General features: G+C 44.4%; 1 protein-coding gene and 1 long non-coding RNA gene across 10 annotated transcripts in view; one reads left to right on the plus strand and one right to left on the minus strand.

Moving 5' to 3' along the window:
• LOC309628219 lies at positions 1–27,989 on the minus strand. Its single transcript, XR_014244249.1, has 3 exons — positions 23,758–27,989; positions 15,709–23,686; positions 1–14,877 (listed from the first exon to the last, which is right to left on the minus strand). It is a non-coding gene; the product is annotated as an uncharacterized lncRNA (long non-coding RNA).
• RERE (arginine-glutamic acid dipeptide repeats) overlaps positions 1–27,999 on the plus strand; it is a 417,780-nt gene that overhangs the window by 323,663 nt on the left and 66,118 nt on the right. The gene's annotated exons all lie outside the window — the stretch shown is intronic.

Below are 27,999 nucleotides of genomic sequence, written 5' to 3' on the forward strand. Positions count from 1 at the left end.
TATGTCAAGGGGTGAGACGTGGCCTGAGGAAAACAGTAGGGCAGCGAGGATGGGAATGAACTGGGTAGGGGGCTGTCTTTTGTAAGGAGGCTCGGGAAACACCTGGTGAGTACCATTTGAGCAGAGACCTTAGAGAAGCGAGGAGACGAGCCTTTTGGCTATCGGGGGCCCTAAGGTGAAAGCACGCCTGGCATGTTCGAGAAATAGGCAGGAGTGTATCTGAGGGGAGGATGGTAGGAGAGGTGGGGGGCAGGTCAGGGTGGCCTGTGGACCCGCGTTCAGGGCCTTGCTGTTTGCTCTGCACGAGCAGCTTCTGGGCAGAGGGACTCGATCTGCCGATGGGCCTCCGGCTGCTGATTCAAGCGTGGGCTTTGGGGGCTGTCGTGAGAGTCCAGGCCCGAGACTGCTGATGGAGTGGCACAGCAGCAGTGGCGGTGAGAAGTGATGAGGTCCTGGATGTCTGCTGAGTGGAGGGCCAAGGGAGTGTGTTCATGGAATGGCTACGGATGAGGGTGGCTGGGGGCTGAGAGGAATGGAATGGGGAGAGAACTGGGAGGCAGCAGGGAGGGACTGAAGTGGCCCTTGAAGGCTCAGTAATAGAGCGCCTTTTCAGCAGTCCCTTTGGACTCCTCACGGCATGAGACTGATGATGAAGCTGATGTTGCTGTTTTGAAATTTAAAATGTTAAAACTTTACATGATTAGTAGAGAGATGGAAGCATCTTAAATATTTGTTATTCAGATAGTGGCCGAAGTGAAAATGTTAAACTCAGTTGTTGTGAAAAGTCATATATTAAAAAACTAAAAATAGAGTTGCCATATGATCCAGCAGTCCCACCCCTGGACATGTATCTAGAAAACTCTTAATTTGAAAAGATACGTGCACCCCGGTGTTCGTAGCAGCACTGTTTACGATAGCCAAGACATGGAAGCACCCTAAGCGTCCGTTGCCAGATGAATGGGTAAAGAAGATGTGGTGTGTGTGTGTGTATAACATGAAATATTACTCAGCTATAAAAAAAGAATGAAATAATGCCATTTGCAGGACCGTGGATGGGCCTAGTGATTATCATTCTAAGTGAAGTAAGTCAGAAACAGAAAGACAAATACCATACGATATTGCTTATATGTGGAATCTAAAATATGACACAAATGAACTTATTTACAGAACAGAAACAGACATAGAAAACAAACTTATGCTTACCAAAGGGGAAAGGGGGTGGGGGAGGGATTAATTAGGATTTGGGGATTAATAGATATAAACTACTATATATAAAATAGATAAACAACAAGGCCCTGCTGTGTAGCACAGGGAACTATGTTCAATATCCTGTAATATATCATAATGGAAAAGAATATGAAAAAAATATTTGTATATGTATAACCGAATCACTTTGCTGTATAGCAGAAATTAACACAACATTGTAAATCAGCTGTACTTCAACTTTTAAAAAAAGTCGTATGGATGTTGTTTTCCACTGTAGACCTATTTATGTGGGAAGGAGATAAGAGAGTTGATGGATAAAAATGTTTAATTCTACAACAAGCCTTTGTGGAAGACAGACACAAGGGGATGGGACGAACGTGGCCCGTGTGGCCCATCCTAGGTCCTGGTCAGGACTGACGAGCCGTGATGGCTGCTTCTCGGACTCACGCTCCTCCACGTGGCCTGTGGCTCCTTCTGATCTCTCCTCTTCTTCCGCCCCCGTCGTCCCTCCCCTTTCACTGTTGCCTCTCCAGCTCCTCGCTAGCCATGACTCTCTCCCCCTCCGTTCATTCCTCCCTTGACCTTTCATTCCCTCTGGAATTTTCAGATTCCAGCTTAAAAGAAAGCTTTTCCTGCTTGAAAGAAATCTGGCTTCCTTCTCTGGCAGCACTTGCGTATATCAGGAACAGTGTGGGCCATGTCCCCACTGCTGCCTCTTTGGGACTTTTCGCAGACAGTAGGATGAAGGGGGGCGGGATCTGACACGTGGGGAAAAGCCCAGCTTAATTCTGAAAAATGAACCACGACTCCAGAGCGCTGCCCACTCCGAGTCCCGGATAACGGTCTTTAACTGCATAAGTCCTTGTCAGTCTGGGCTCATTTTCATCGTGTTTGCTTCTTGTTTTAGTGTAAGTTTTGAGGAATGTTTTGGCAGTCATCCAGCCCTTGCAGAGCCTAAGGATCAAACGGTTCCCTTATTCATAGGAAGTTAAGCTTCACTTTCTAAAACCTCAAAAGTGAATGAGAGAGAGTGACTGAATAATTGATAGGCTGAGGGAAGCTCCAGATGAATGTGTCCAGATCACTTCTTTGAATCATTGTATGTGGCGGCAGGGCACATAAACCAACATGACTCTTAACCTGAGCCTGGTTTTGGCTGTGAGTAAACACCTGCTCTGTGCGTGTGGCCCCTTCTGCTGAATTCCCCACATTTTCTCACCCCAGGAATCACAAGAATAAGCAAAATAAATGGGCCCCAACTCAAATAAATACATGAGCCTGCCTCTTTTTTTTCCCTCTCAATGTTCTGTATACTTGGACATTCTAGTTATTTTTAAACTTCATCGCCTCCAGTATATGAATCTGACCCTACTACCCAACATCTGACCTGACGCCAGTGTCGATGAACTTGCCTTCCTTTGCACTGACGTGAATCAAGCTCTCCGTGTGAGAGGGTTGGTGCAACGAGCAGCTACTGGTGGGAGCCCCCGTCTGTGCTGGCAGCGGACAGCCTGGGCACCTCCTGGGTCCTCTGCTCTGGGAGCAGACCCCTCCCTTGCCCACCCAGACCCGGACCCTAGCCGCCTGCGAGGCCTGGTGTGTTCCCCGGCCCGTCCCCTGGTGAGCGCTCCCTCTGCTGAGCTGCGTCTCCCGTCTGCATCCTTTACTGCTGGCTCATCCTTTGCCGCCTCCTGTAGCCTTTGTGCCGCCATCCCCAGTTTTGTTCCTCATGGTCTTTATTTCTGAGTTGATTGTCCTTCTAGTTTGTAGCCGTATTAAGAGTGAGGACTTTGTAACAGTGAGAATGATGTCTCTGCCTTCGAGGCGCTGTTGAGGAGCACTGACAACTCTTTATTCAAGATGACTGTTCTTAAAGATTCTTCGCTATAAGTGACATTGTCCTCAAGCCGGCATTTTAAAACTTGGAATTGTTAATAATTATGCATCAGCATCAAGGAGAAAAACTTCTATATGCATCCATTGCTAACCTTAAAAGCTTTACTTTCGGGAAGAGTTCCCAAATTATGATTAATAATACCACCTGACCTCTTCTTCCCAGGTCTTTCAGATAATCATTAATCCTTGACATCTTAGGCCTCAGAATTATACAATAGGAGGCCTTTCATTTCACACTTTTCTCTCAGTAATTCCTTGGACACTTTGTGTGTTTACAGATATGGTATTTCTTATTGAAGTTGCCTTGGGGCTGAGATACTTTAAATTCTGTTGAACTGAAGCCAGATTTGTGCCAATTTCTGTCAAATTCTAGGCCAGATAGTGACAAATGAACTCTGTTTTAGAGGAGAGACTGTGAGAAACACCTTGGTAGCTAGCTCGTGACGGCGTTTCAGGCTAGATAAACCAGGTCAGATCAGAGAAGCATTTTTGCTTTAATTCATGAAGCTTATTGAACACCACGGTGTGGGCGAAGATGGAGCCAAAGCAAATGGCTTGCTGCTTGCTGCACTGGAGAGTGGCCCTGAGGCGTAACCAGTTTCACTTACATTATGCTAAAAATATTGTTCCTTTTCAGGAAGCCATCCAGATCAGTAGAACTTGAGAAGAGAAAGAGAAGGAAGGTACAGATCAGAACTTTAAGAAAAAAACAAACAGACCCCAAACCCTAGATTATTAATTAGGTTTTTAATTAAACATGATGAGCACATTTAAATATAACACAAAGGCCCCAGGCTGGACTGCGCCTAATCGAAACACATTAAGTCACCCTTCCATGCTTGGATAGTTATTAATTCTGTTTATTTATGCATGCAAGCTGAAGGTAGCATTTGCGCTGTTGTTTTGTTGCTTATTGCACTGGGATTCCATTGCTGCTTGATGCTGGGCTCTTAATTAGCATTCAGCTGTTGATTATGGAAATACTGGGGATGCTAATTGAATTCTTTTTAAAATTCAGGGCCTGCATTTTCCTTGTGGAGTTTGGCCTGACTTGCAAGGTTGTAAGATTGGGTGCTTCACTGAGCTGTGCATTTCACCCTTTGCTTCTCATCCACTTGGCCATGTTTTGGAAATTATTTTCGTGTTGAATTAGCTTTCCGCAAAATTCCAGGTGTTACATAAGGGAGAGGTTTTGTTGCTTAGGATGTCCCTACAGTGTGTTTCCATTTCATCTTGGGTAACTAACTTTTATCTTGAAATATGCTTCCCTTTAACTATTTCATACCAATCTTGACATAATACATTGAGGTGAACAGCCTAGATACAAACAGGCTCTGAAATTTTTATCCAAAGATAGTTAATCTGTGGTGGCGATAAACCTTAATTGGCCATATACATGGATTTGCAAATTCGTAAATTTTAAAACATCTGAACCATCCTTCAAGTTAAAGCTCAGTTTATCATAAATATAAATGAAAATCCTTCTTTCAAAATTGACATGGCACAGCAAACTCATTTTCTGAATATCTGTAATCCAATGAACCCGTGTGGCTGGTCAAGGAATTACACAGAGTACACACAGCTCTTTGCATGGTGTCTTTCCCCAGCAGCATCTTCAGATGCCCTTGTTGTGCCCTTTTTGGAATGTCTGCTCGAGAAAACATTGTTTTCATTGTTCACTCTTTTCAAGCCAGACATCTGGATGTGCCAGAAGACAGAGCTGCTTAGTGGGGCAAATACACAATGAATTTTATTTACTGTTTGTGTAGCAGCTATAGAAAATGGAATTCACAAGAGACCCAGAGTGAAGGTCCTATAGCAGCAGGAGGTAGTGGAGGTGAAAGCAGAGGGAGGGGGACGGTGACAAGGGGGAGAGAACTTCCCACAGCCCACAGTGACCGACATGCACATGAGCTTTAAGATGTCCGTAATCTTGGTGTTTAGTTTTAAATGTTATATATTCAATATAGAGGAAGGCTTAATTGTATTATATTTATTTTGGGAATGGTCCACTTTCCAGAGGTGTTGAACATTTTATAAAGTCGTTCAAAAAATGTTGATGACAGGAGGTCACCTAGTATGAATCCATTCATTTTCTTCTTCTTTTGTAAATTTTATGTGAATGTTCCTTCTGGTTAGAACATTATGATAAAAACATTAAAGGGGAGTTGAAACCTCACCACCATCTCACAGTCTCCTGGTTTCATACTCTCTTCAGAGCACTTTGTTTCACGTACATACGTCATTTTATGTAATTGTAAACTTACATAAATTGAATCATAACATTAAAGTTTTCACTTTCTAAAGTCATCTTAATCTGAAAATTTTTACAGTTTGCTTAGAACCCAAAATATAGACATGTTGTATTTAGTGCAGTGCATAATAGGTACTTAGTAATTTTTAAATTGGATCAAAGTAGCTTTTTCTCTCTACTCATTACCCTCCCTCTAATTTTAAACTAAATTGGTTACTGTTTCTTATGAACAGCTTAATTCTTAGATGTGAGAGTAGAAAAAATAAGAAAAATTATAAATGTTGACATATTTCTTACACGTAATGTATCTATTTTACTCACTCATGTTATGTATTCTTATTATGGTCCATGGTAAAAATCAGTCCCTTAATATTAAAAAAGAAAAATGTAGATTCAGGTACAGTTTGCCTAATGTTTCAGGTATTAATGAAACTGAACTATTTTTTCTGTAATTGACCCCATCAGCCTTTGAATCAAACTCTTGTTTAAAGAAGTCAATAGTGTGGATAGAGTGGGGTTTATTGTAAAGTCCTGTTAGAAATGAGACATCAAATTAAAAATCAAGGGGCTTCCCTGGTGGCGCAGCGGTTAAGAATCCGCCTGCCGATGCAGGGGACACGGGTTCGAGCCCTGGTCTGGGAAGATCCCACATGCCGCGGAGCAGCTAAGCCTGTGCGCCACAACTGCTGAGCCTGTGCTCAAGAGCCCGCGAGCCACAACTACTGAGCCCACGTGCCACAACTACTGAAGCCTGCGTGCCTAGAGCCCGTGCTCCGCAACAAGAGAAGCCACCACAATGAGAAGCCCGCGCACCGCAATGAAGAGTAGCCCCTGCTCGCCGCAATTAGAGAAAGCCCGCGTGCAGCAACAAAGACCCAACACAGCCAAAAATAAAAACAAATAAATAAATAAATAAATTTATAAAAAAGGAATCTGCCTCCTAATGCAGGGGACACGGGTTCGAGCCCCGGTCCAGGAAGATCCCACATGCCGCAGAGCAACTAAGCCCGTGCGCCACAGCTGCTGAGCCTGTGCGCCTGGAGCCCGCAAGCCACAGCGAAGAGTAGCCCCCTCTCACCACAACTAGAGAAAGCCCGCAGGCAGCAACAAAGACCCAATGCAGCCAAAAATAAATAAAATAAATAAATTTATTTTAAAAAATCAATTACATGTGCAGAAAAGTTGGTGTAAGGCAGTCAATTTTGTCAGTTAGTTTGCAGAAAGATTCTACTGTGTAACAAGCTGTAAAGAGAAATGTACTTTAGAATCCTTTAGTAAATGAAATAGGCCAAGCATTAGAAGGGGAGAGATATTTCAAAAATTTATTTCAGCATTTCTTATCAGTAGAAGTTGCCTCTGGGTTCAATCTACAAATTCAGCTGTGACCTTGCCTTTCACATATTTGGCTTTATTGCTTTCTAGGCTTCCTCTTTATACTGTGCTCAAAGTTAGTATGTCTGTTTTTCTTTTTAGACAAGGTCATTGTTTTTTCATTTTCTTTAACCAATACGTTTTTAAGTTCCTTATCCCAAGCCCTAATTTTAGTTTTTTGCTTCTGTTTTTAAAGAAAGCTAACAATAAATTGTGCCATGCTTTTGGGTTCCGTGTGTGTGTATGTGTCTGTTTGTATGTTCGTGCAAGTGTATGTGTTCAGGCCTTGGGGTGATGCAGATGGAACAGAGACCTGGGAAGTAACCCCCCGTTGAATATAAGCGTAGCCTAAATTATTTCTCACCGCTCAGGATAATCTTTTAAAGTCAAAGAGTAATTTTTATGGGACATTTTTTTCATTTTTGCTTGAAGTGGGGGAGTGTTGGGAGAAGCTTCAGCTTGGAAGCTTAGTAAATCCTAGAGCAGCGGGTTATTGAAGCCATGATTTCCATCTCCTTTTCAGGGACGTGTAAAAAAAAAATGGAGATGGCATACACTTTCAGCCGCTCTCCATCATCTTTCTCTGTTCATTTTTAAAATGAGAACAGGGCACAAGGGGACTTGAGAGATTGCATTTGTTCTCCCATAGACAAAGTGGGTATTTTATAAATGAAGAGGATGGAAAACCCTTTCCTTCTGCGGTTCCTTAGCAACAGAACTAGAGTCAATTTTAATGTGTATGCATTGAACGCTCTGTGGATAGTGACATTGGAGCCTTATATTTTCACAGGTGAAACATACCATATGAGCCTGGTAACTAGAATTCAGGGTTGGGGGAAGGAAACAGGAGATTAAAAAAAAAAAAGGGAACCCTACATTGAGAGGAAGTAACTCATTTAGCGCTCTCTCCTCTCTCCTGGCACACTTATGTCTTAAATCTAAAGTCTCTCTTAGGTAGAAGTAGTAATGGCCTTGGTAGCCCCCTAATTGCTTTGTTCACTAGAGTGCCAGCCTGTTTTTTTATATTTCCTAGTAGCGTTTCATTCTTCTTCTCCTAATACCCTGCATGCTGCTAAGTGATACTATGTTTCAGCACTTGCTTTAGGACATTTTTCCAAAGTATGTTTATATGGGTAAATTCCAGTGCATTTTCCACACCTGTACAGCATAGTACTGAGGTGCTAGGAAGCAGAATATGTTTGGTGGTCACAAAGGAGAAAGACAGTCTCTGCAGTTTGCTCACCACTTAGTGTTCAGGCCCAGGTCTGTGTCTCCAGCTTTGCATTTGTTGAGTTTGGTGTTGGGGCTTGGCAGATGGCAAGTGAGCGTGAAGATGGGATGACCCCTTCATGCTGTTTACCAGGATACTTAGTTCTGATTTTAGATTACTGGTTGAAAGTCATTTATTTCATAAACGTCTGTAGAGCACCAGCACTCTGCCAGGCACCATTTTATGTGCTGGTGATTCAGCAGTGAACAGAACAAACAGAAATCCTTATCCTCATGGAGCTGACATTCTAGTGGGGAAGACAGATTAAAACAAGAGCACTAAGTGACATACCTCGTGTGTGAGCTCAGTGCTAGAGTCTTGTATCCCCAGAACATAGCCCAGGGCTTGGGGCAAGGTTGATCATCAGAAAATAGTTTGACTGGGTTGAATAGAAGGGAAACCTAGTAGAGGCTGTTTTCCCCACCCCACCTCTACTCTCAGCCCCCCAGATCCTCAGATCACTTCAGAGGAGTTGGCCCGTGTGGCTGAGCCCCGGCACTGATACAATCAAGGAGAGCTTCTCCTTCAGCCTGCACGGGGCCAGTGCACGCTCTGACTCCAGCAGAATTAACCGGACATTTCCCTGTTCTTTTCTTCTTGGCAGCTTCCCTTGGAAGGAGCAACCAACCCCTTCCAGCTGTCTGTGGTTTTCTTTTCTAGACTCCAACTTTAAAAAGCCCATTCCTTGCCAGCATCACTTGATACTTACTGATGCGTATGGTTGCAGTGTTCCGCCGTGAGAGCGAGAAGGAAGAAGCCTCAGCAGATGGCCCAGTGTGAGACTGCCTACTCTCACTAACCCACCTTCCCTCGAAACCTATCACCCTTTCAAAAGAGAATGACCTGTTTGCTCATCTCTTTCTTATGGTTGGCCGGTTGTCTTGGGCAGTCTGTTTTGTGACTGTGAGATGTGCGTAATATACTTTTCCTGTCAGGTTTCCTCTAAACCTCTAGTGTGCTCCCACTATTTGGTCACTTTTGGAATGTTTTCTTCCCTTGCAAAGGGCTAGATTCCATGTCGTTAATCCGAGCAGTACGAAACAGAAGAACTATCAAATAAACAAACCAAAGAACTAAAAAGAAGGAGGCAGGGAAAGCTGCAAGTAAAAAAGAATCACAAAGTAAGAGAATTGAGCAGACTGACTGAAATTACATCACATGGCCTGAGGGCTAAAGAGTCCAATGTGTCTAGAGCCTGTTTTATTATTTTTTTTAAGTGTATACTATGTCATTCCGGATCATTTTATTAAATGATCAGAAATCACGACCCCTGACAGCACCAGGAAGGCCTCTATTCTGGAAATAGGAGAATGCCCGGGACACGGTGGAGTCACTGTTGCTTCGTTGCCGTTGCCCCGCGTTCTCCGAGGGCACGACTGAAGTGCAGGCCCTGGACTCTGGGGGAGGGCAAGGTCAGGGTGTTACGCTCCCCTCTGCTCTCTGGAAACTGGGTCCCCTCCTTGGGTCTTAGTTTTCTTGTCTGAGGAATAAGAAGAGGAGGAGGAGGGGGAAAGGACGAACTTTGCGATGCCTGACAGGTGTGTGTCGAACCTGGACCTGATGAATCTCAGCCTGCTGCCCCCCACCCTTTTACTTCCCAGGTAAAACGTTGGCAGATGTTTTGTCTAAAGCTAGTGGAATCATCTCTGGTTAAGAAATTTGAAAACATGGACACCTGCACACTCACGAGTCCTTTTAGTACTAACTAAGGGCTGTTGGTTTTCTCTTGCAGGCAGTTTGCAAGTTTTGATGATAAGTTTATTTTTTGCCTAATCTTTCCCATCAGCAGTAATAAAACAGAACCTTCTGGACTACAGAGATGCACGTTAACGAGTATTATGTACTGTGGCAGAGGGGGAGGAAAGGATGACCCATCGTCAGGGGCTCTGCTTTATGTTCCTTCAGTCTCTTTCCTCCTCTTAACAGCCCTGAATCTTCTCTGGGAGCCTCTGTTGTTGAAGTCTGTGGAGGTGTCACATTTGCTAATAAGCTGCTTTTCCAAAGAGGCACTGTCAGCCTAAATTAGTCATTTTCTTTTCTATCTAGGCTTTTTTTAGGGTAACAGTACGAAACAGGCTTGGTTATCCATTTTTGAAAGGAAAGTGTTAGAAAAGGAATTTAACAGGGTCTTAGTAAGGGAGCTAGTTGACCTGGACCCAAAACCCAGGTAACATTAATCTAAATCTAAAATAGCTTTGCTTGTGGAAAACACTGGGCTCCGGGTGTCTGTGGTTCCCATTCCTGTGTCCCCAGCAGAACACCACTTGGGACTCTTGACTCCATCAGACAAAGCTGTTCCAAGCTCCTGAAGCAGCTTAAAGAGTGGGATGGACCCTGAATACTTGGAATCTTCCCTCTCAGTCAAGTCCACAGAAATGACATTCTCCAATCCTTTAGCAATAACTAAAGTTAGAAAATTATTTTCAGATTGTCCTTTGGGTTAGCCCAACTTCTTTGTCAGCTTCCCAAGTTTTTCACCCCAGAACAGTCTGACCTTGTAGTTTGTTTTCCTCATTAGAACTCTCTGACTTTATAATCAGCTCACATGTTTCCTTCCTCCCTCCTCCTGTCCCCTCCCCACCCCCTTCTTTAAAACCCGTGTCAAACATGCCAAGGATCCGTTTAGATTATCTTGCTTTTAGGCAGACTTTCAGAGGGATCATTCAGTTGCCCACACATTTAGAGTCAGTAAGCATCACACCACATTGTCCTCTGCTGCTTTGAAATAACTTTAGGGCGTGGAGAATTCCACTGTTAGGAGGATATGCATGTATAGGAGAGGCCCTCTCCTTCAGATGAATATCTGGACAAAAGGGATTCTTAGAGCGCAAAACCAAATGTCATTGTCAGTTTCTGGGTAACCAACTTTAGCTGTGCCTTAGATAATATTATACAGGGAATAAGAGAGAGGAGGGGCTTCTTTTTCCCCTTACATCGAATTGAATTCCACTGAATTTTCATACGCACTCTGTGTGAGGCTCTGCTGGGTGTTGTGAGACCCCTCTATCCACTGTTCACTGTCGTCATTCTTCCTCTGGTTGAATCTGCCATTCCCATTGTTGTTTGTTCTTCTGTTATTCAAGTGATATGTTTTGTATTTAGCTTAGATTTTTAGAAACAATTTAAAGACAATATTGTATTCGAAAGGAACTTCTTGGTGACTTTAGACAATAAACGTCATCTGTTCTTTAACTGCTAAGATCTCTGCAGGAGCCACCGTAACCTTGATAACTGCCTGGCAGTGTGGCACCCTTGACTGATTTTGCCTGTGGGTGTGAATGAGCACTTGAGTTGGATGCTGTTGCCACAGGCCGCCTGGAGAGCAGATAGCAGCCGCACAACCGCACACCCGCTTCGAGTGCCCCTTCTCCTCCTGACAGCGTGCTGGGGTCCACGGGAGATGCAGGGGTGAACTTGCTGCTTTGTGTTCTCCAACAGGGAGATGGGGAAGGGCGCCGAGGAGGAGGTGTTATTTGAGAGGAACCTTGAAGGATGGGTAGGATCTTAACCGGCAGAGTTGATAGAGGTTAATGGAAGAACAAAGGCATGAAAGAATGTGGGTAGCTGGTTAGTAGCCGATTACCCAGTTTGAAGGAAGCTATGGGTGGAAGAGTGTTTAAGACGGCTTATTAAAGCCAACTACTCTTTATGGGAAGAGACTTTATCTTTAATAGGAAATAAGGACTAATTACATGTGTTTGAATGTGGGGAATGATAGGACTGGGACCGTCATCGAAGATTAGTCTGGCGGTGACGGGATGATGGATGGAAGTGGGTAGAGAAGGGGGTCACGGTTCTGAAACTCAGCTACACGTTAGAATCACCTGGAGAACTTTAAAACGTCCTAGTGCCCAGACTGCGCTCTGAATCAGAATCTCTGAGGTGGGACTCGGGCGTCCATGTTCCAGGCTCTGAGAACCACAGGATGGGATGAGGACTCTGGTCCTAGTGAGAGATGTGGAGAGCCCCGAGTTTATAGCAGTGGTTCTCAACCTTGGTTGTACACTGGAACCACAAGAGAAACTTTAACTAACACACACACAATGGAGGCTTGGGTCCCACCCCGGAGACTCTTGAGTTAATTCACCTGGCATATAGCCAGGGTGCTGGGGTTCTACGTACAGGCAAGGTTGAGAAGAACTGAGGTAGAGGCCGTGAGAATCAAGAGGAGGGATTAAAATCAAGAGGCCTGTGGAGTTACAATAAGACCCTTGTTATGTGCCACGGTGCTGTGCTGAGCACTTGACGTGAGTTGACTCATTTATTGACTTTCTACAGAAGAAGGAGCTGGGTCACAGACAGGAGGGAGAACTTTCCCGAGGTCACAGAGCGATTGGTAGAGCCTGCTTTCCAGCCCAGCCTCGTGGTTCCGAGCCCAGCTCTTAACGTACTACACTGCATGGCCTCTCTGGAGAAGCCTGGCTGACTGGGGTGGGAAACAGGGAAACGGTGGAGAGATGCCGTTCAGATTTTGTGTTTTGGTACAAGGGAGGAGGCTGTTGGTACTATTAATAAAAGGGTGAATCAGGAGTACTTGCTTTAGGGGAGGGGAGGAGAGTTTATGTTGAATCACCTCAAGGTGATTGTAGAAGATACAGGTGGGTGTAGCAGTTAGACGTGAAGGTCTGAAGATAGGAGAGCTTTCTCGTTTGCAGAGAGGGTTCACAGTTGAGGAAACTGGACTTGAAGAGGTTAATTAGCTCACTGAGGACCACAGAACTAGTCAGTGGCAGGGCAAGGATCGGATGAGGTTGCCAGGGGTAACAGTGCAGCGGGAGGAGAGACTCGTAGGGAACCTTTATGTTGAGGGGCAGAAGGATGGACAAAGTGATGAAGCCACTTGGCACGAAGTCAGAAAAGGACTAGCTCAAAAGGCAGGAGAAGGATTTGTTTAATTTGTTAAACATTATGTTTAACTTAATAGGAAATGAGGAATAGGTACATATCTTTTAATGTGGGCAATGATAGGACTGGGGCTGTCCTTTACATAACTTAATTGAAAGATTGGTCCAAGGCCAGGATGCTGAGGCACGTCTACCAGTGTTGATTGCATTGCCGAAATAACGGGTAGTCCAGGACGCATCTGGAGCTTGGGGAAACAGGACGGAGATGGCAGAGGAGTTGAGGGGCTAGAGATCACAGTCAAGAAGAAGAGATTGTGTGGGATTCATAGTGACTGTGCAGCAGTAAATAAAAGAAAGTTTCTAGTTTTATATCTTAGATGTTTTCACAGAGTTGCAGCCATAAGTGGATGGCTAGGTTGGGACAAAGGGAGGGCACCAGGAATTGTGGCTGCAAACACAATATCAGAGGGGCTCTGGGCAAGATTTTTCACGCTCCTGAGAGTGCTATCAGAAAGTACGGTAGAGAAAGGGCCTTTTAGTGCGGTGTCGGGTCGCTGACGCAGCGGGGAGGCTGGCTTGGCTGGTTGATGTTCCGACGAGGAAAGTGGCTAGAGGTGGTAGGTGATGTGGTCAGACAGGAAGGAATGTGCCCAGAAGGAGGCTGCTGGCCCCGTCATTGGAGGGCTTGAGAGGAGAGGGATGTCGTGTGGGTCTTCTGTGAGGATGCTGACGGAGGGGGCCCTTGGGTATGAGGGCATTTGGAGAAAAGGGGGCGGGGAGAAGACAGTAGGTCTCTAGGGTATAAGGATCCAGTTGGGGTTGCTAGGGTGAGATGTCCCGAGTCAGGAGTAGGGATTGGGAGGAGAGTAACGGGATAGGGGTGCGCAGGAAGTTTGTGCTGTGGCTGATCGTTCTAGGAAGGCTGAGAATTGGCCCCTGGGTGCTGCTCTGCTGGATGATGTGCTTCTTGAGGGCCAGTGCATGTCTCAGAGCGCCTTCCTTCCCAGTGAGGCTCGGTCAGTGGTAAACTGAGTTGAGTTGATACGTAGAGGTGGAAGATGGAGGCAAGTGGTGACGAGGGAGGATTTTGTGAATAGAACAATATTTAGAATTTGAGATCGCAGGTTGGAGTGTTGGCTCCAGAATATATTGTGCTATTTGTTTCCTCAGTCACTCAACAAGTATTAGGCATTTAACTGTGTAACTAGGCACCGTCTAAGCTCTAGAGATAGAAATAACGGTGGACACACGGTTCTAATGGTGCCTGCATTCCGTTGGGGAACAAAGACAAATAAATGAACACAAATAAGGTAATTGGGGTCGATTCCATGAAGAGGATAAATGAGCTGCACCCGGGCTCTGAGCGGGGCGGGGCTGCCTTCTTAGGGGAACAGCGCTTCTCATTCCAGAGAACCTTCTGCTGAGCAAGTCTGGGCAGCCCATACCTCTGACAGTTCAAGTCAGTTTAGGAGGAGCGATAGATGTCTTTCTAATAATTCAACTTACTTGACCCCCATCTGGTGATCTTTGGGGTCATGTCTTAATTGCCTGTAAACTGTTCCTTGTCAGACCAGATAAATGCCTTCAGGACCCAGGAGCTTTTGGTGAGCTTAGAACAGACTGAATTTGGCTGAAAGGTGAAGTGGGAACTTTGTTATGGAAGTAAAATCATGTTGCTGTCTTTCACGTGAAATCCACGCATTTGTCATGCATAGACGTGCGTTTTCCAGTATGGGGGACGCAAAACATAATATTTTTAAATGCCGAAAAGATTCTGTAAGCCGTTTTCCTGACTTTTTGGATTGGGGGAAAGACCAGAAGATGAGGGTCTGGTTCTTGTTAAAACTTTTGCTGATAATCTTCTGGTCGCTTTGGATGAATGTTCTCTATGGCCAGGAGGGAGAATGGGGAGAAGTTGTGAAGTTGTGGCTAAACCCCAAAGACGGCTCTGTCTAGCCCTGGAGTTCCCTTTAGATGTCACTATGGTTTCATTTCCTTTGATGGCTCCTCAGTGTGATGTGTTTTATCAAACAGGCCTTAAAAGAAAAAAAAAAAAGGCATGAAGGAGCTTGATAAGTAAAAAATTCATTTCCTCATTATGGAGAACATTTCTTTCATCCTTTATTAGGCCACAAGAATTTTTTCCCACTGTTCACCATCCTAGACGGTGTTGAGAAGGTCCCACCAATCCTGCCTGCCTGCCTGTGGTCAGAGCAGCCGGGTCTTCTGGAGCCTGGGAGAGGTCTCAGAGCTCTCCTCAAATTAACTGGGGGAAAGAAACCTACTGCTGGTGGGCGAGATTTCCTTTGCATGTTTTTGCTGCCATTGTGTCACGTTCTTCTTTCGGTTCACGATTTGATCAAAATCAAGAAATTCTAGTTTCTCCTCCTTATTTTTTTTCTACCCCCTCCCTTCACTTTTACTATTCTCAGATAACTCCCCATCTGTCTGTAGAAAACCACCCACTTGTAACGTCATTAAAGGTTGGTGGTAAAAAACAGAAGTGTGGGTAAACCTGTTTCTGGTTGAGACCAGTTTTCATAGTTTGGCCATTCATTGATCTTCTTTTAAAAAATCGACTATTAACTAAATAATTAGGCTCCTTCTGGCCCTGAAAGGCCCAGGTTCTGATAATAGGATTTGTCATTGAAGAAACATTCCTTAAACGCATGTCTTGTATGTGCAAAGGAGTCTGCCAGATGGCCCCAGACAGGACCTCCCTCACTCACCGAGAGAAATGGCAATGATGGACTTGGGTGCCCAGAGCCTGGTACCAGGCAGACTGTGGGAAGTTCCATGGTGGGGTCGCAGAACAATGCAGGGACAGAGGAGGGTGACAGAACATGGACACGAGATAGTGAACATACTTGTTCAGGGTCACACCAGTGGTAAGTGAGGACATCCAGGAATCCAAGCAAGATAGTCCAGCCCAAGAGCGGCTCCGTGGCGTCGTTGCACAGGATCCCCAGACAGAACGTCATGGCAGCGGACTTCCCCGGTGGTCCAGTGGTGAAGAATCCGCCTTCCAATGCAGGGAACGTGGGTTCGATCCCTGGTCAGGGAAATAAGATCCCACATGCCGCGGGGCAACTAAGCCCCGCGCACCTCAACTAGAGAGAAGACCGAGCACTGCAACGAAGAGACCGCATGCCTCAACGAAGATCCCTTGTGTGCCACAACTAAGACCCGAGAAAGGCAAAAAAATAAAGAAAATAATTAATTAAGTAGAATAAAATTTTTTTAAAAACACAGAAACCTCAGGGCAGGAGATGCAGAGGTGGGAGAGTGTGGGGCATGTTCGGGCAGCAGCAGGGGCCTGGCTTCAGTTGAATCTAGGGCAGCCGGGGCAGACGTGCAGCCCAGGTGCTACCCCCTTCCTTCTTCTTGCATTTCTCATAGACATTGTTTAACACGGCACTGTCTCCGCTGAGCTGAGATGAGGCCTCAATTCATTTTAACACGACTTCTAATCCAGGTGCTTGTGTCTGGTGGGAGCTGAGGCTGGAGTGATAGAACGGAGATCACTGAGCACTTTAGTTGCACACTGCGGAGTCTGAACTCTTTATTCTTCTTGAACAGAGAAGTGCCATAATGAGTTTTGGAATTCAAAGAATGGCTTTTACCTCAGTGGAACAACAGTTAACACAGTGTAGGGTCTTCAGTGGTGCCATCTGTCTGGGTTCTAGGAAGTGTTTTTAGTAACCCTCGTTGGGTTCTGTTAGGTGAAACCAGAGTCTAATAACCCTAGCCGAGGTGCGGAGCGTGCCCGGTACCCCCAGGAGCCCCCGTCTTCCGTTTCGGTACAAAGTTAAAAGCGTTCCTCGTGGAGCCCCTAAAAAAGCTTTGCTTAGAAAGCCGTACACTCCCTCCCAAGTTTAAATTGGCGTACACTTTTTTCATCACAAGGATGTAATTTCTAATGTATCATAAATATTGACATTTGAAAATAAAACTGTCCCATCGCTTTTTTAAATACATCCACTGCATTTTGGCTGCCATTGTCATTTTATACCCATTATCGTCCGTTTTAAAAATACATGAATGGGCTCCTTTTTAGCAGTAATATTGTACAATTTATCTTACCCCCCCCCCCAACATGTAACTAGTAATTTTCCAGTCTACTTCCCTGTAGACTTTATTCCTGATGTTAAAGCATTTTGTGCTTGAGAGTCTATTGTCAGATCACGCTTTCATACTCCCTACGACAGAAGTGTGCGTTTCAGATATGTGTGCGTGTTGTCATTTCCTTTAGCAATAAAGGTCTAAGTGTTAAAAGAAAATCTTCTCTGATTATGTTATCAGAATAATTTTTTTTTTAATACTTTTTTTTTTTTTTTTTTTTTTTTTTGGCTGCGTTGGGTCTTCGCTGCTGCGCAGGCTTTCTCTAGTTGAGGCGAGCGGGGGATACTCTTCGTTGCGGTGCACGCGCTTCTCATTGTGGTGGCTTCTCTTGTTGCGGAGCATGGGCTCTAGGTGCGCAGGCTTCAGTAGTTGTGGCATGTGGGCTCAGTAGTTGTGGCTCGCGGGCTCTAGAGCGCAGGCTCAGTAGTTGCGGCGCACGGGCTTAGTTGCTCCGCGGCATGTGGGATCTTCCCAGACCAGGGCTCGAGCCCGTGTCCCCTGCATCGGCAGGCGGATTCTTAACCACTGCGCCACCAGGGAAGCCCCTGTTATCATAATAATTATTAGTGCACAGTTGATCAAAACAACAAGATATTATAAAAGTTGATAAAATTTTACTTTTTGTTTAATATTTATTGGAAATTAGATGATTCCGTTTTTTAAACACATTAGTTCTTAGATGAATATTACTTATTGTTAGAGTGAGGCCATATTCTGCATCAATTTTATTCTTACTCTTCACTTATTTGTAGATGTAAGTGCTCAGAAGTCTTGTTTACATAAATAGATAGGAATGATAGCTTTGTCACTCAGTTATTGAATTCCTTCCATAATCAAGAAATATAATTTATCATCACACTTGATTTTCAGTAATCTATCAGATGACCCCTCCACAAGATCCTCCTTCAATTTCGTTGAAAGTAAAGAACTGGAAAGTGCCCGAGACTTGCATGAGGCTTCCGATTGTGACCTTGGAGTTGGTCCCTGCGTCAACAGGAACATCGGTGTCTTGAATTGACCCTTTGTTTGGTGGCTGGAGTTTCTGCATAGGGCAGTGCTAGTAGCATTCCAGATGGGAGAGAGGGATGCCTTTGTGTGTGAAGTGAGGGGAGGAAGATTGCGAAAGGGGAGGTGGAAGAGGAGGACTGCACCTGCCTCACGAGAGTGTGTTCTCAGGCAGATGAATTTTAGGAAAGAAAATATATGAAAGTTGAAGGTTTGGAAGTGAATTCCCTTAAAATTACTTGAGTCCGTGTACCCTTAAGAAAGTCTTTGGTGTCTGCACACCCTGCTTTGCAGACTGTGGACCTGCCTACAAACCTTGCTTGTCAGGCCCACTTCCGGGCACTGGGAAAGCGCAGGGAAAGGCCCCCCGAAGGATCTGAACCGGCCTTGTGGAGAGGGCTAGCCTGGGAGCCGCCAGTTGGTCAGCCAGTTGGTCAGCCTTGGGCAGGGGACGAGGCCACACATTGTTTGGTGATTTAGTGATGAATAAATTACTGTCCTTGCCCTCCAGGAGTTTATAATCTGAGTTCATATTATAAAACAAAACAAAACAAAACAACACCCCGCCCCCCAAGAGTCTGACAAAAATCAAAATCTTCTACGAGAGCTTGTTTAATATGTTATTAAATAAGGTACGTTTATTTGCATTTTTAAATGTTTTGATGACTAGATTTCAATATAACTGGTTTCCTTTGTAATCTCACTTTATTTTTGGCATTTAAAAACCATTTTTAGAAGAGGTTAGGCTTTACCAGACTGCCAAAAAGTTCCATGGCACAAAAAAGATGAAGAACTGTGTTCTGAGTGCTGGCCTCTTCCAAGTACCACAGTTAGTCAGTTTCCAGAGAGTCCTAGATGACAATTTCAATAAAGCGGTTTCATGGAAGGACACCTCATAGAGCTTTTGGTAGGACTGTGGTGTGTTGTTACTGGCTTGGGCATGCCCCATAGATGTTTCCCATGTTACATTAGACTGTCAGTCTTGGACCTGGTACAGTCAGCTTTCCACATCTTCAGGTTCTGCAACAGTGGATTCAACCAACTGTAGATAAAAAATATTGAGGGGGGAAGAATTCCAAAAAGTTCGAAAAAGCAAAATTTGAATTTGCTGCACATCGGCAACTATTTACATAGCAGTTATTGATACATTGTATTAGGTATTATAAGTAACCTGGAGATGATTTAAAATACAGGGGAGGATATGCGTAGGTTATGTGCAAATACTGCACCAGGCCCCATTCCGCTGTAAGAAATCCATGTGAGGGAGAAAACTTTCATTATCTCCAGATTGTGTTTCACAACAATTGAGAATGTTCTTGGTTTTATTATTAAGTAATGTGAACCTGTGACTTCTTAGTTATTGTTTGCTTTGTTTCTTTAACATCTCAACATGCATTATTTTCTTCCCTGTGCTTTCTTCGGCAGCTTATTTGCTCCACGCACCAGGTCCCCTGACTTGAAGCTACAGAGCTGCATTTAGATCAGGTTTCTTGCATGCTGCTGACTTTATCTCATTTACAGTATCACATTTCTGTTGCCATACACTGTGTGATCTGGGCCTCCCCACAGCTTTTTAACAATTAGTAATTGAGCAGGAAGTGTGTTTTTATTACAGTGGCCTTTTGATTTTGATTTTACAATCGTGTAGTGTTTAGCAGAGAGCAGAGGTGGGGAAGTGGCCCTCTGAAACACATTTTTGACAGAGAGAAGTCTGTTGTTTCAGCCACTTGGCTATCTGTCAGCAGTTCTCAGACTTCCCCCTTGTGTTGGTTGCCTGGCAACCTGGGGCTGGAGCAATCAAACCGTGGCCAGTGCTTTTCCAAGCCCAGATCGGGAGATGATTTACTGGTGGAACTGTAAGCATGGTAAACCCAAGCCTCAGAAATGGACCTTTTTTTTTTCTTTCTTTCTTTCTTTCTTTCCTTTCCTTTCTTTCTTTCTTTCTTTCGCTAGGAGTTTATACAAACCATATCAAGAAAAAATAAAAGAAAGGGTATCAGTTGGAGAGTTTTGTTGTAAAACTTTTAAAGAATAAAATTAAGGCCTAGAGTGAGCTTGTTATTCTGTGTCTATCAACATGTGTATAGAATATTTTTATTTAGTTGCATTATTACCCTTCTCTTTCTTTTATTTTATTGCAACACCCAACGTTTTAAAAGTTAGTGCTTTTTTGGGTAAATTAGGATACTTGGGATGTCATCTTACCATGAGAAACTCAGCCCAGGGAATGTTCATGGCTTGCCAGGGGTCATCTGTGAAGCCTTGATAGAATCAGGCGTAGAACCAGAGCCCAGCTTTCCTAATGCCTGTGTCTATATTCTGGATTTAATGCAGTAAGCATAAAATGCTGATTGCTCTTCTCCTTGTTTTTCAAAATCAGCTGAAAACTCCAAAGACCCTGCATTACTGTCTGCTGTGTTAACAGATGCTTAAGTAGGTCTTCCTCTTCATATGTGTGTGGAATTGGTGTGGGCAAGGGAAAGCTGTCATTGTAGGACAAGTCAATTCTGAACTTTCCGATTCTTCCCACTTCCTGCTTCTGCCTTCTTCTTTTTTAAGATATTTATTTAATTAATTTATTTATTTGGTTGTGCTGGGTCTTAGTTGCAGCAGGTGTGCTCCTTAGTTGCGGCTTGCAGGCTCCTTAGCTGTGACATGCGAGGCATGCATGTGGGATCTAGTTCCCTGACCAGGGATGGAACCTGGGCCCCCTGCATTGGGGGTGCGGAGCCTTAACCACTGTGCCACCAGGGAAGTCCCTATGCTTCTGCCTTCTTTGCCCCCGCCCCCTCATTTATAATTATAACTTTTTAACTGTGAAAATTATCTCATTGATTAATTTTTGCTATGGAAGTGAGTTTTAAAGCTCTTTTTGAGGGTTCTCCTTCATAGAGTCTCAAATACTTTCTCCAGTATTGCAGATGAGGACTATTCAGGGGCAGGGGCGAGGGGAGGCAGTATGGTGTGGTGAGGGCAGTCTGCATGGGGGGAGGGCACAGAAGAGCCTCAGCCTGACTCAGCAGGTTAAGCATTCCCTAAGCATTTCTTTTTGTAAGATTTTAAGGGAATACTTTGGAACTCAAACTCCACTCTGCATGCAGCCCAATGTATCCAACTGGGTATGTAAATGCACTATTAGTATGTTTGTATTCCTTATAAATATACAGATCGAATCAGTTTGTGTGTGTAATTTACACACAGCTGTGTTCACGCTCCCTTAATACCAGTATTTTCAGCAAGAGTGAGGTATCATGGGAGCACCGTTGTTCCAAACAAAAGCCAGCAGAGCAGCCTCGAGGTGGGGCCCATTACCAGCCCCTGATGTGGGACCCTCCCTTGACAGACTCTCTTGTGATAGACATCCTGCTTGGAGGTAGTATGCGACCAGAAGGGTGCCTGTCATAGAAAGAAAATAGTGACCGCCAGTTAGGCCAGGATCTGCCTTGTGACCCAGTTTTGCCTTTTGTAGTTGAAATACACTTCTCTTCCCCCTCCAGCCCCCTGCATTTCCTAAAGGGATACTTGATTTTCCTCTCATTTTGGAGAGCATTTAAAGTGACCAAAGTTAAATAAGGAGCCCTAGCCCTTGTCATGTTGTCATGAAAGGGAAACAGCCCAGGAGCCGCTTCTATGGCCCTGGAGCTGGACAGGGCCTCAGTTTCCCCTGTTTAGGAAGTGGGGCAGGAGTGGATCATAACAACTTCTAGACTGAGTTCTTCTGGAAGACACGTTTCACTTAATTTGAAATAACAGGCCTATATGATTTTATTTCATTTAGGACTGTATGATATCATTGTCCAATATTCTAACAATGTATTTATCTTACTTCCCTACTAGAAAACTTCTAGTGCTTTAGATGTTTTAATGTTTTATCAAAAAGGAGCAGGGATCATCCTAAACCTGTGCTCTCCGCTGTGGTAACCACTGGCCACCTGTGGCCACTGAGCACCTGAAATGTGCTAGCCCGAGCTGAGGTGTGCTGTTAGTGTAAAACAGACACTGAGTTTCACAGACTGAGTAGGAAAAGGGAATGTAAAATAGTTCATTAATCATTTCTATATTGATTACACATCGAAATGATAATATTTTGGATATATTAATGTGTTACTAATGTTCGTTTTACCTCTTTTTAAAATATGGCTACTAGAAAATGAAAGTTCCCTACTTGGCTCACATTTGTGGCTCACATTCAGTTTTTATTGGGCAACCATTGATCTAAACACCTTTCATTATAATTTTTGCAAAAGGCCTCCCACTAAAGAGTTCTACTTCTTTGTTCTCTTGTAACTTATAGGCAAGCCACATTTCTTTTTCAGTTTATTCCCTTTTCCTTCTGTGCCAAGATCTACTTTGTTAAAGAAGGTGAACCTTTTAGTGACTTAATTATGAGCCACTTGACCAAGGACATTTACGTGGGGACTACGGCGCTATCGCAGGGAGAGAAGGCGCCCCTCATGTCCATTTGTGTTCGTTACTAGTGTTGGGTTATTTTTAATTTGGGTGTAGCTGGGCAGCCATAATTGGCAAGAGGTATTTAGCTGGCGGTATTTCTACGTCTGTTAATGCTGCTGCTTAACTAGCCAGTTGTCATTTGACTTGAAAGTGCATTGAAGCGTGCTGCTCCGATATTCACCCCGCGGCAGTGCTGTGTTAGGCCTGCAGTAATGAAAGGACTTCAGCTACTCAGCATAATCATCTAGACTCAGAGGGTCACATAGACAGGAGATGTATAGCATGGCTCAGTGGCCTTTGCTAGTGGGCACAGTTGCTGTGTAAACCATCCAACATAAGGTCATTTTCCTGTTGGGCATGTGGTCTTTGAAAAATGGAGTGACTTTTTTTTTATATTTGCGACCACCTGGGAAGGGTTTTATGCACAGGTGTGTTGAAAAAGGAAATTGTGGGCTTCACTCTGGGTGGTGAGCCGGCATCAGGGAGTGGACTAGCGTGGTGTCTAGTGAGACTTGTATGTTTGAACGGAGAGGAAAGGTGGTGTTGAATCATTCTGTAGGTAGTAATTAGAGAGTCAGAAACTTAGCACTGAGCATAGGTCAGGAGACCTTGAGTCAAGCTGGAGGGCCAATGGCTGGGAAATAAACAGCATTGTAAGAAGGTCAAGCCAGTTCACCTCCCAGATACATTCATTTTTTCATTCAGCCAGTGATAGTGGTCACCTGCTCTGTGTGTCAAGGGCTGTTCTAGGTGCTGGGGATTCCCTCATGTACTCAGTACCATACGTAGCATGTCATGTCATGTCAGGGCAACAAGGGCTCAGTGTTAACATAGAGCAGAGGAGGGTTATAGAGAGTGATAGAGCCTGTGGATTGTCTTAGGAAGTCTAATTGTAAGATGGTTTACTGGTTGATTTAATTAATAGTTGACGAACATTGAGGTTAAAGGTTTTAGTGGTTTTTGTAATGAATCTTGTATTGGTTTCCTACTGCCACATAACAAATTACTCCCAACAATAAAAATCCCCTCAACTTAAAACAAGAATGATCATTTATTATCCTGTTTCTGCAGGACAAGAATTTAGGAATGGCTCAGCTGTGCATTCTGACTTGGGGCGCTTTCATGAGGCTGCAGTCGGATGGTAGATGGGGTTGGACTCGTCTTGAAGGCTCCTTCACTTGCGAGTCCAGGCTAGGAAAACTCAAATTGCGGGGGGCTGCACAGCTGGAGCTCCTGAGGCATCTCTCTCTCTCTCTCTCTCTCTCTCTCTCTCTCTCTCTCTCTCTCTCTCTCTCTCTCTCTCTCTCCTCTCTCTCTCCCTCTCTCCGCCTCCCTACGTGGTCTCCCCAGCATGGTGACTTCTGGATAACCGTACTTCTTAATGTGGTGGCTCAGGTCTCCAAAGACACATGTCCAGAGAGGGAGAGCCAAGCAGAGCTGCGTTACCTTTTACGCATGCCCCAGCCTCAAGCTACCAGCGCCACTTGTGCCCTGTTGGTCAGGATAGTTACAGAGATCCACCCAGGCTCCAGGGCAGGGAACAGAGACCCACATCTCAGTGGAGTGTCTTCGTCACACTGTAGGAGCAGCATGTAGGATGGGATGGAAATAAGAGTCTGTCACAAATACAAAGCTTTTGTGGGTATGTGTGTTTCAGTTTGTTTTGTTTTAAATAATGTATGATCCTTGCCTGTAAAGTGAGAGCTTTGACCAGCTTAGATGTTCTAAAGCTTCCTTCTGACTCTAATATTCTCGGATTCTACTATTATTACAGACGTGGCAGGGAGTGAGTGTTGAGCTGACGACTGCCTAGCTTTTGTAGACATTTCTGGAGCACGTCAGCAGAGCCAGCTGTGGGGGTAGGATGACTGCTGGACTCTTCTTGCTGGCCTCAAACACCTTAGGACCTGGCACTTGAGTCACCCTTTCTGTTTCTGTAGCTAATCTTCGGGGGGGGGGGACGTGGGCAGAGGCAGGGGGGATAAAACGGTGATGAGACCAGGAGCTGTCTGTTGTCACAATGCTCGTGAATTGAGGAAGGTAGAAGAATCAGGGCAGGATCATATTAGACCTACCTTCCCCAATTCTCATTCTCATACTCTTTGGCCTTTGGAAGATTGGAAAGGAAAGGAACCAGGAAAAAGAACTCTTTGGGTATTATTCCTCCATGACAGTTGAATATTTGAAATCTGCTGTATTTGACCCTAGAGAGGACTTCTCTTAGAAATGGACAGGTTTGTATTTGGGCTTCTGTTCTGAGGACCATCAAATCTTTTGGGATGAGGTGGGGAAATGGGTCTTTTTTGCAAAACCTAGGATTTATTTAATGTTAAAGGTATCTTAGACTGATCTTCTGCATTTCCAGGTAAGACAGTTGATAAAACATATCATGCATTAACAGGGTCTCTTTTTGGAAGGAGTTTAGCCATCCTCCTGTCTCTGTGTAGGAGAGAGGCGACCTGCCTGACTGCAGGTCCCAGTGATGGAGAACTAGGCATCCACTGTTGAGGCTTTACGGATAGATGAGAGAAAGCCTGCCACTCCTCTTACACGTGCGCACACGGAAGCCCAGAGGAGGCCTAGTGACCTATACAAGGGTGTCGTTATTTAGTGGCAGAGCCATGCACTCCAAGCCAAGCTTTTTTGTGGGAAAAATTTTAACATGGACATAAAGCATACACTCTCTGGCACTTTTGCTTCAAAGAGCAAGTGTGTATATGTTTATACATAAAATTTCCTTTAGAGGTTTTCTGTTTTGTTTTTTTTAAGACAGATAATACCCTTTAATTCCTCTGATATATATAGATACAAGAGAACGTTTTCTGCACCTAGATTCCAAGCAATTAATCCTATTTCGATATCTCTTCTCTCTACTTCTCCACCCTTCCTGATTAGCTATGGACTAGGGCAGGACATTTAATCTACCTAAACTTCCAGATTCTCCACCTGTAGCATGGACCCAGTGACACCGATGTTGGAGAGTGTATTGAGGAGCCTTGAGGAGGATGAGGTCTGGGACCCACCAGTATCCATGTTGAGATTGTGATGTCCTGAGACAATGGAAGATGTTACTCTGGATAGAAAGCGTAGGACAGGTCTGAGCTAGGGAAAATGTCAGGTCTCAGAGAGACTTGAGAACCATCAGTAAAAATGTGGTTATTATTTTAAATTGTGATCCTATTTGCTATTTTTAAACTATAACTAGTTGAATGGAACTTAACTATTAACTAGTTATTCTGGAATACTGCTAGTAAATTCAACGTGTACTTACAAAGTAGAGTCAACAAGAAATTAGGAGCAACATACCAGAAATCTTGGAGATGCCCACCATGGCTTGCTGGCCTGTCTCCTCTCAGACACACTGCTTCTGCTGCTGTTTATTGAAAACATCATGCTTTACTTGGGTCACCCTTTCATTGATATGTTAAATATTTAAAATCAAAACCCAAATGATACTTTTCAAAGCAGTATCAATAGTGTACCTCCAGCCGGAAGCGTGTTTTAGATATGGGGTGATGGGAATCTGTAACAGACAGGATTATATGGATGAAATGCAATAGGTTCTCATCTGGTGGTTGCTCAGTGAGAGCCACTGTTGAAGGAACAGGTAGGCGTCCTGGAATACAGATGTTTGGAAAGGCTTCTATTTCTTCTGCTTGGCATCAGTCTTCTGTTTTTTCTCCCTACCCCTCATTAACATGGGCCCACATTTGGGCAACGGCTTCAGTTTGCTGCTGCTGCTGCTTCTCTACACCTTCAGAAGACCCGTGGACCACTCCTCTTACTCTCTGCCTGGCTGTGGGCTTATGCTTTTGTCTCTCCACTGGGGGCAACTGTGGTTTGCTTACTTGCAGATCTGCCTGCTCTTCAGTCCCCTGAGAAGCAGCAAGTCATTAACATAAAATTTTGTGCGGAAAACAGGGTAGAGCAGCAGGAGCCATTTTCACAGCGGGACTCATTTTAGTACCTACAGTGTTTCCCAAACAGTTACGTAAGAGGACTGAGCAAGAGTCGCCTTTCAGAAGTCCTGGTGAGTTTCTGACTGTGATACACTAGTTAAAATTCACCAGAGGGAGTTAATTTTGAAAGCTCTCAGCCAGGGGTTAATGCAGAGTTATCTTTTAGCCATTTTTGCAGCATTGCCCCTCTCCCCTGGCTCCTCTCCTCTGCTGTAGACACAGGTCAGATCCAGCACTTGAGATGAGCCGCGCTGGGAGTTTCACGTGTGCACGAGGGAGATTAGCGCACCTTATTCTTTGGCCTCATCTACCCAGTACTACTCTGTGTGCAATCCAATTTGATACTAAGAGTAATCTTTTTTGAGATAGGTAGGGCTGGTATTTTATGGCCAGTTTAAAAGATGAACAAACCGAGACAAGAATAAAGTAAGTTTCGAGAATATAGCCTGTATTTGTCCATTCGTAGACCTTTGGGAAACACTTAAAATCTTGAAATGCAAACGCAGGCAGCAGGTGCCCATCACAGCCCCGATCCACACACTCTCCTCAACTCCATTCTGAGCCTTCACCCCACCCCTGAAGTTCCCCGACTGTTTACGTTTGTCAGTCTTGACCCTCCCACCCTGTTCAAGGATTTAGTGACACGTGGTTAGTTTTCCCGTCTGTAAAATGGAGACATTAGTAGCCCCTGCCTCGTAAGGTTATTGCGGTGCTTCAGTGAGTCAGTTCGCGTAGGGCCCTTAAGAGAGTGCCTGCCATCGGAGCGCTACTCAGTGCTGGCTGCTTTTGTTGTTGAATAGGTGGTGTCTCCCTACCTTTCTCTCACCCTGACACATAACAGTGAAGCTGCTTGCCCCAGGCCAGCCCGGGTCCACCCCTTCCCCCCACCCCCGTGGGAGACAGTCAGTGTCTGGGCAGCCAGTGAGGCCGTCATCGCCCATGGGCACAGGGCTTGGGAGGCTCTGAGCTGGGGCAGGCTCAGCAACAATGAGCGGAACTTTTGAACTTGTTACTTTATCATAAGAGAGAACGTTATCGCATTTTGACCCAATTATGTTTATCCCTATTACGTATCTCCCATTTCAAAAGTGGCTGTGTCTAAATGGCCATGTCAGAATTACTCTGTAGAACAGAGGAGCAGACCAGATCCTAGGACTTCTGCGTTTGAATCTCATATTCTTTCCATTCTACCGAAAATGAGAAATAGAGCTCTCCAGATTCTACTCAGACCCAAATTTAACAGCAAGTACTGTGTTCAGGTAACTCACTTTTTTTAAAGCCAAGAATTAAATGTTCTCTACCAGGAACTTATAGGTAGGTAACTTCTGATGGTGATATGAAGTTTCAGCTCAATAACAGAAAACTATAGCAATGTGTCTAAAAACTGGGGAGTAATTACGTAACATGATTATCACTACAATGGCAATCATATTACGGTGTATAAACGTATCAGATTAACATGTTGTGTACCTTGTAACACAATGTTGTATGTCAAAATATATTTCAATAGATAAAATCAAAATTGGAGCGCAATCACAGACTAAGTTGTAAAACAAAGCAAGGCACAGTCTCCTTGCCATTAATAAATCTGTGTGTATATTTGGGTCTCATCTGGCTATG

Source organism: Balaenoptera borealis (genome assembly GCF_965194805.1).
Source record: "Balaenoptera borealis genome assembly, chromosome: 1".
NCBI classification, from domain to species: domain Eukaryota; kingdom Metazoa; phylum Chordata; class Mammalia; order Artiodactyla; family Balaenopteridae; genus Balaenoptera; species Balaenoptera borealis.